General features: G+C 41.7%; 1 pseudogene; it reads left to right on the top strand.

The window, feature by feature from the left end:
* The first annotated feature begins 3,916 nt into the window (after positions 1-3,916).
* On the top strand, positions 3,917-8,066 carry LOC131478175 (UDP-GalNAc:beta-1,3-N-acetylgalactosaminyltransferase 2-like; annotated as a pseudogene).
* The last annotated feature ends 291 nt before the right edge of the window (positions 8,067-8,357 follow it).

The following is an 8,357-nucleotide window of genomic DNA, read 5'->3' as shown; positions in this document are numbered from 1 at the left end:
AAATGGTGTGGCATTTCCAAGAAAGAGAATCTGAAGCAAAACTCAGAGGTAAACTCATCAGTAACCATTTCATGAAATAAATGAGAATGTGTCGCCCCTGATTTAGGTAAAGAAGTGAGGAGAAGAGAATGTGGGCACTGGGTGTACAGACAAAGTCTTTCGAGAATCTTAGTTTCAAAAAAAAGGGAAAAATGAAATAACTGGACAGATATTAGATCAAAAGAGCCATTGTTTGGTTTTGTATTCTTGGACTGAAAGAATATTATCACACTGGGCCTGGCTCAGTGGCCTACCAGCTAAAGTTCTCACCTTGAACATGCCTGGGATCCCATATGGGAACCAGTTCTAATCTCGGCAGCTCCACTTCCCATCCAGCTCCCTGCTTCTGACCTGGGAATGCAGTGGAGGATGGCCCAAAGCCTTGGGAACCCTACACCCACAAGGGAGACCTGGAAGAAGTTCCTGGATCCTGGCTTCAGATTGGCACAGCATTGGCCATTGCAGTCACTTGGGGATTGAATCATTGGATAGAAGATCTTCCTCTCTGTCTCTCTTCCTCTTTATATATCTTCCTTTCCAATAAAAAATAAATCTTAAAAAAATATATGATCATATTTATAGTCTGATGAAAAATTTATAGGAGAAGCTCCATAGATTAACTGGCTAATCCTTTGCCTGCAAACACCAGTATCCACAAATGGTGCCAGTAGATTTATATCCTGGCTGCTCCACTTTCCATCCAGCTCCCTGCTTACGGCTTAGGAAAGCAGCAGAAGATGGCTCAGATTATTGGGATGTTGTACCTACATGTGAGACCCAGGGGAAGCCTCTGGCTCCTGGCTTCAGATCAACTCAGCTCTGGCCACTGTGGTCATTTAGGAAGTGAAACAGAGGTTAGAAGATCTTCCTCTCCATGTCTCCTTTTTCTGCAAGTCTGCCTTTCCAATAAAATAAATAAATCTTCTAAAAATGCACAACTTAAAAAAAAGAAAGCTAGTATGAGAGCAGATATATTTCATATTTACTCAAAATTTTACTCATTCATTTAAAGCCTAAAATAACATTATCCCCTATTGAACGTCCACTTGCCATCATCAATTCTTTTCTATGGGTTCTCTTGCACAATTAATAATTACTGTATTTCTCTCAAAGTCTCCAAGTCATATAGTACTTTAAAGTCACTATAGCAATTCCATTTTCTCTCTCCAGGGATCTGGAACTGCCCAACGATACCAAAATCTGCAAATATCTAAGATTCTTATACTTAATGACCTAATATTTGCATATGACCTACGTTCCACCACCAGGACACAAGAAAATTTCGATGACAATTTTCTTCCTCTACTTTTCAGTTCAGCCTGACTCTGAGTGTTTGGATTCTTACATAGGCTATCAGAGCTTCCCCACTATTGAAAGACTCCAGCCGTTGGCGTTTGAAAGGGGATTGGTTAAGTGAGTGGGAGGCGGTGACAGATCACTTCTCATGACTCTCACTCATTTCAAAACCAAATCAGATCCATGCAGCTAATTTGAACATCACTGAACACCTTAATATGTGTGAATTTTTATGTCACTATTATAAGTCCTGTATAGGGAGAGAAGAGGGAAGTACAAATGGCATTTATCTTATCAGATTCTAGCCATCTCCTCCTCCTCTCCAGCACCCAAATTCCTGTTGTCAATATCCAGAATGCCCCCAAAACCAAGTCCGATCCCTGAGAAAAGTAGAGGGAAAACATTTAAGAAAATAAAAAAAAACTGTTGGATCTCACAGTTCTTGTGGAGATCTGTGGCTACAACAGAGTCCTAACAGAGTGGAAGGACCAAGAACTCAGAAATGAGCTTTCTTATTTTTCCGTTTGCTCATTGTTGATAGTAGTGACTGAATTTACACTAGATGATTCTTCTTTTGAATTGTTTGACTCTATTTACTGTAGTATTAAGCACCCTTAAATGCAATATAAAGATCTGTTATCTCAAGTATGAAAGATAAAAAGAGAAAAAAGGAGGAGGGAAGGGAGAAAGAGAATTTGATTACACTCGGAGAACTGTACCTATGAACTATATTTAACTTGTTAAACACTGAAAAAAAAAAACAGTTGGAGGGTTGTTGGCATTATGGCACAGTGGATTAAGCTGCTGTCTTCAGTTCTGGTATCCCCTTCGGCTACACTTACGAATCCCTTCTGCTTTACGCCTAATCAAGTTCCCTGCTAATTTGGGAAAACCCACAGATGACTCAAGTTCTTGAGCCTCTACCTAAACAGCCACATGAAGGACTCGGATGACATTCCTGGCTCCTAGATTTGGCCCAGCTCGACTCAGGCCAATGTAGCCATCTGGAAAACGAGCCAAAGGTAGAAAGAGTCTCTCTGTGTCTCTGTCTCTCCCTGTCTGCCTCCGTAACTCTGACTTCCAAATAAATAAAGTAAACCTTATTAAAAAAAAAAAAAAAAAAACAACCCTCAAAAACTTTAAAAGGAACTGAACCTCCTGCCTCTGATGTCTATGCTTGCCCAGCTTTTGAAAGCATAAGGTCAATAACAAGCACAAATTATAACTGTTCCTAGTTTGGAACCATCCTTATGACTGTTGGTTCCTTTTACAGCTAAAAAATAAAAAAAACTTACCTATTAGAAGTATATCTCTCATTTGGTAAGAATTGTGGGAAGCGATAGCATAGGAATACGGAGAACATTAACGTCTCAGAGTCTGTCTCCTGAATGCTTACTATGTATCCCAAAGTACCTAAGCATTTTTCATACACTGTATAAAAATCATAATAATCTTTGGCCTGAGAAAAACAGCAGAAGATTGTCCTACATGGTTGGGTCCCTGCCAGCACATGAGAGACCCCCACGGAACCTCCTGGCTTCTGGCTTCAGCCTGGTCCAGCTCACGTTGTTCCAGCCATCTGGGGAATTAACCAGGCATGATTCTTTCACCTTGCCTCCTTCCCTTTCTTCCTCTTTGTCTGTCTGTCTGTGTAACTGTCAAATAAGCAAATACACAATGAAGGAGTTGTACTGGATTATTCAGGTGGTCCTTTAAAACACCTACAATTGCATCTTGGCGGTGAACCATCACATGAGAGATCTCTCCCTTTTTTGCTCTCTTCCCTTTTCTATCTCCCTCTCCCTCTGTGCGTGTGTCCCCACTTCTGTAATTCTTTCAAATAAATGACTAAATAAATCTTAAGGAAAAAAAAAACACTTATTGCGGTTCCTACAATTCATAAAAAGCAAAATGCCAAAGGAATCACTATTAAAGTAAACCATTGAGGAAATCTCCCCCAACTCTTACCGTCTAGCGTTGAAGTTGTGCAGGGACCCCAGTCAAGAACGTGGTCACATTCTGGAAGCTGGAAATGCTAAGGAAACTAATTAAACCCTAAGACCTCCAGAAGAATTATTTCTGCCAACACTATGATTTGGGTACAACCATCTAAATTTTCTGATGCGCAGAGCAATGAGCTAATAAGTTCATGTTGTTTTAATGCACTGTTTGTGTAATGATAAGAAACAAATATATCAAAGTTCCTTGCTAAAACCATGCCCCACATTTGATATTCTGTCTCCAGGCTAATCTTCCTCTGACTAAATCTGGCTTACATGAAAAAATAATACAGATGTGTGGCTGAATTTGGCCTGGTTACTATGAGATGCTATATTTGGTATAGACAGAGAGATTGTTCTCCATAATGATTGCTTTATGAGTCCTAATGCATTCCTCCTCAGTGCTGTCACAACCTTCAGTATTTTGGAGCTTGCCATTTGAGGTTTTGGCTATCTGAAAAAAAACTTGAACATACTTTTAAACAGATTGACCTGTGGTATCTTAAGAACACTGTAAACACGGTGTTGTAACTGTTCTGCAGGTAATTCCCCCAAGGTGTGATAACTTCTGTGCAGGGGCAATGCCGTCTAATAAGAGTGGCACAGATTCTGTGCTACCAAAGAAGCATGTGACTACTGAATGGTACTCAAAATCCAAAACCATAAAGTGTAAGTTGAGGTCCAACTTCCATATACTCCATATTACATATTTCCAATTTCCATATTCCACTTAATAGCAGTGGAAACTATTTTTCTCCATTGTTTATAAGAAGAGGAAAACAATTGAAGCCATGCACATGCTTTCTCAGCTCATGCTTCTTCTTGATTGTGTCATAAATAGAAAAAACAAAATTCCTTAACTCCCCAATTTCTATGAAATGAAGAAAGGAAGAAAAAAAAATGAAGGAAGGGAGGGATGGAGGGAGGTAGCAAGAAAAAAAGAAACAAAAATATGAAGCAATTATTTTAATGACAAACAGCCTGAGTGTTTAGTAGAGCTAAAGAAGACCCTCACTGCATACATCACAATTCTGTTTGTGTGTTTTAAGATGGTTTTTTGATCCCTGAACAATAAGCAGTGTAATAACTCTCCGCATTTTTGTTACAATAAACATACTCATGGATTTCTCTCTCTCTCTCTCTCTCTCTCAACATTTCCTAGGTTTTTCCCAGTTGCCAATGAAGCTGAAACACACTCTGGGTTTGCCCCCTGCCTCTCTCTGGCTCTCTCTCCTCTCTTTTTCTCCCTCTCTCTCACTTTTTATTCCTTCTTAAGTTATAGTCACTGGAGAGGTTTGATAAGTTTCTCTCTTATCTCAGTAAGACATCTGAGACGGATCCATAGTAACTGAATAATCAATTAATTCTCCTGCAGTGTTCCATTTACATAATGAAAACGCAACACGCTGGTATTTTGCACAAGTCATTTTTGGTCGTCTAGACTGATAATATATTGTGTATTGATTGAGGGAGAAAGCCTAATGGATCTTCTGTTGTTGAAACTGCAAAATGACAATTAAAGTAAAATGACAGAAGCAAGCATCTATGGGATTCATATCTATATATCTCTCTTTAATATAAGGTTCTAAATGTCTGGATCTGATTAATGCTTTGCTCTCATTTGAGCAAAAAGGCACGCCATGTGTGGCTGCTTGTGTTCTCATTCATTGGAAGGCCCAAATCAATACTGTACTGTTTGCAAACATTTCCGATGTACACAGCTAAATCCTGTGTGCTCTCCACAATCAGGGCACCCGAGACCTAGCTCACATCTTTGCTGTGAGGACAGTGCCCTTTTAACCTGAAGGAGGAAAGGAAAATTAAAACCCCTTTGTTTTGTTTGGTACTGTGAGAAAAATAAGATTTCTTGATCCTGTTCTTCTGTCTTCATATATTTTTGAAACAAGCGAATAATCTCATGAAGAACGATTTCAACAGTAATCCTAACAAACAGACAATAGGGTGAAAAGGATAAACCTCTGGGATTTGAAGCCAGATTGCATAGGTTTCCACCCCCATCCCTCAAGATCTGTGTGATAAAGCAAAACTTACTTCTCTCTTCCTTTCAAGTGAGAGCTGAGCAAACCCCAATCCGGGGGGACCCAATGCTATTCTCCCACATGAGTGACAGGAATACAACTACTTGAACATCACCTGCTGCCTTTCAAGTGCATGTTAGCCAGGAATGGAGCCAGGGTTTGAACACAGCACTGGCATGCTATGGGATGTGGTCATCCCAAGCAGCATATTGACTGCTGCCTCAAACTGCATCAAACACGTCCCTTTCTGGCCTTCTTTAATCTTCAGTATCCTCATTGACCAACAGACACAATACCAACGCTCTACCCATACTATTGTTCTCACCACTCAGTGAGTTCATACTTGCAATGCCTTTCACATAGAAAATGCTTGATGAAGTTATTTTCTGATTACTAACAAATCCATAAAGGAAAGATCATTCACCGAGCCCTCGAGATGACTCAGCTGGGGAGATTTTTGCATACCTAAAAAGATTATTCCAAAGGGGAAAATTCCAGTCAAAAGTGCTATTCGTTTAAGCATAGGTGGTAGTTTTGTGTTTGAATATGTCCTCTAAAAAATATGTGTTAACTGCTTGGTAATGCCTTTGGAGCTGGTGTTATAGCTTGCTTGCTTCTTGCACAAGCCCTAGTGGAATAGCTTGAGGAACAGCCTTAAGATACTTATGACCTATATCGTGTCTTGGAGTTCAATACAAAGGCAAAAACCCTACATCCCAGCTTACATCTAACAAGACCCCCTGATAGCCTCTTAGTTTGACGCAAATTTTTCCTGTTCCCTTAGTGCTTGGAGGGTGCCTTTATCCACCCTCCAGCTAGACTACCTACATGAAGATAATTCAGCCTTATCACCACACTGGAAAGCTAGGCACTATAATGTGGTAGTCGGAGTGTTATCAGCTCGCAATAACCATGAACTTCGAAACGTGATAAGAAGCACCTGGCTGAAGCATTTGCTGCAACATCCAGCGTTAAGTCAGCGTGTGCTTGTGAAGTTCATAATAGGTGCTCATGGCTGTGAAGTGCCTGTGGAAGACAGGGAGGACCCTTACTCCTGCAAACTGCTCAACATCACCAATCCAGTTTTGAATCAGGAGATTGAAGCCTTCAGTCTTCCTGAAGACATTTCATCAGGACTCTCTGAGGACCGGGTGGTCAGCGTGAGCTTCCGCGTTCTCTACCCCATCATGATTACCAGTCTAGGAGTGTTCTATGATGCCAGTGATGTGGGCTTCCAGAGGAACATCACCGTCAAGCTCTACCAGGCAGAACAGAAGGAGGCCCTCTTCGTTGCTCGCTTTAGTCCTCCAAGCTGTGGTGTGCAGGTGAATAAGCTGTGGTACAAGCCTGTGGAACAGTTCATCTTGCCAGAGAGCTTTGAAGGCACCATAGTGTGGGAGAGCCAGGACGCGCTGGGCCTGGTGTCACGGAATCTCCAGAGTGACGGTGAATGATGGCGGAGGAGTGCTCAGAGTCATCGCAGCTGGGGAGGGTGCACTGCCTCGTGAACTCATGGAAAGTGTGGAGGGAGTCGCAGGTGGTTTTACTTATACTATCCAGGAAGGTGATGCTCTGTTACGCAGCCTTCATTCTCACCCTCGGAGACTCATTGATCACCTAAGAAGTCTCCACGAGGAAGATGCCTTACTGAAGGAGGAGAGCAGCATCTATGATGATATCGTTTTTGTGGATGTAGTCGACACCGAAATGTTCCCGCAAAACTGCTCGACTTCTATAGCTGGACTGTGGCCACTGTCAGCTTCGATTTGTTGCTCAAGACAGATGATGACTGCTACGTAGACTTAGAGGCTGTGTTTAACAAAATCACCCAGAAGAATCTGGATGGGCCCAACTTTTGGTGGGGAAATTTCAGGTTGAACTGGGCCGTTGACTGAACTGGGAAGTGTCAGGAGTTGGAATACCCAAGTCCTGACTACCCTGCCTTTGCTTGTGGGTCGGGGTGCGTCATCTCCAGGGACATTGTCGGCTGGTTGGCAAGCAACGCAGGCTGGTTAAAGACCTATCAGGGTGAAGACGTCAACATGGGCATCTGGGTGGCTGCCATAGGACCCAGAAGGTACCAGGACCGCCTGTGGCTCTGTGAGAAGACCTGCGAGACGGGGATGTTGTCTTCTCCACAGTATTTGCCGCAGGAACTGACGGAACTGTGGAAACGGAAGGAGTTGTGTGGTGAACCCTGCCTGTGTGAAGCAAGATAGCAGTGACTGGATGCCACCATGTTGAAAGGTGTGGTAGGCGAATGCTATGTGGAGGCTGACGCTGGCTCCTGGTCGGGTGGTAGAGCGTGCAGCCTCTGGGCAGAGCGTGAGCTGGCCCTGTTACCTGTACCCAGTGTGGTAATTCTTACTGTTTACATGGATGTCCTTGGTAAAAACCAATGGATACTGTAGCATAAAAGAAGTTTTTAAACCATATATTTGAAGATGCTTAGGAAAAGTACCAAATTATTTTATAAAAAAGATTTCTAAATGCATCATGGCTAATTTAGTAATAATTAGTAATGATTTCCTATCACTTTTGGTTACAACTTGGCCTAGTTCAGAAAATCTCAGGATATGCAGAATTTTAGCATGAATGTTAGAGGAGCTTCAAAAAGATAATTATGAACCAAAAAGAATGCAGCTGCCCTGTGATCACGGGGTGGTCACAGAAACCAGAGCTGGAGAGAGAGATGGAAATACAGTCAGATTGAAGTACAGTTTGAACGTGAAAAAGAACCAATAGCATTCTAAGTTCTGGCCCTTGGTTTTTCAGGTTCATCTGTGTAGTACATTGGTAGCTATCTGTGCCATTTAATAAACCCTAAAGATGACAGTTTAAACAAATTTTTGTGAATAAGAAAAAGCAAGTACTTCTCAGGGTTTTTGGTGCCATTAGGAAAGATTTCAAAATCATTGGCACTTTGAAAGAATTTTTCCTGTCACTGCCTATATTCTCATGTGTTCAGTTTAGTTGTAACTGT

This window comes from Ochotona princeps, chromosome 2, assembly GCF_030435755.1.
Source record: "Ochotona princeps isolate mOchPri1 chromosome 2, mOchPri1.hap1, whole genome shotgun sequence".
Lineage (NCBI taxonomy): Eukaryota > Metazoa > Chordata > Mammalia > Lagomorpha > Ochotonidae > Ochotona > Ochotona princeps.
The sequence above is the reverse complement of the archived record's forward strand: the minus strand, read 5'-3'. Positions and strand labels throughout refer to the sequence as shown.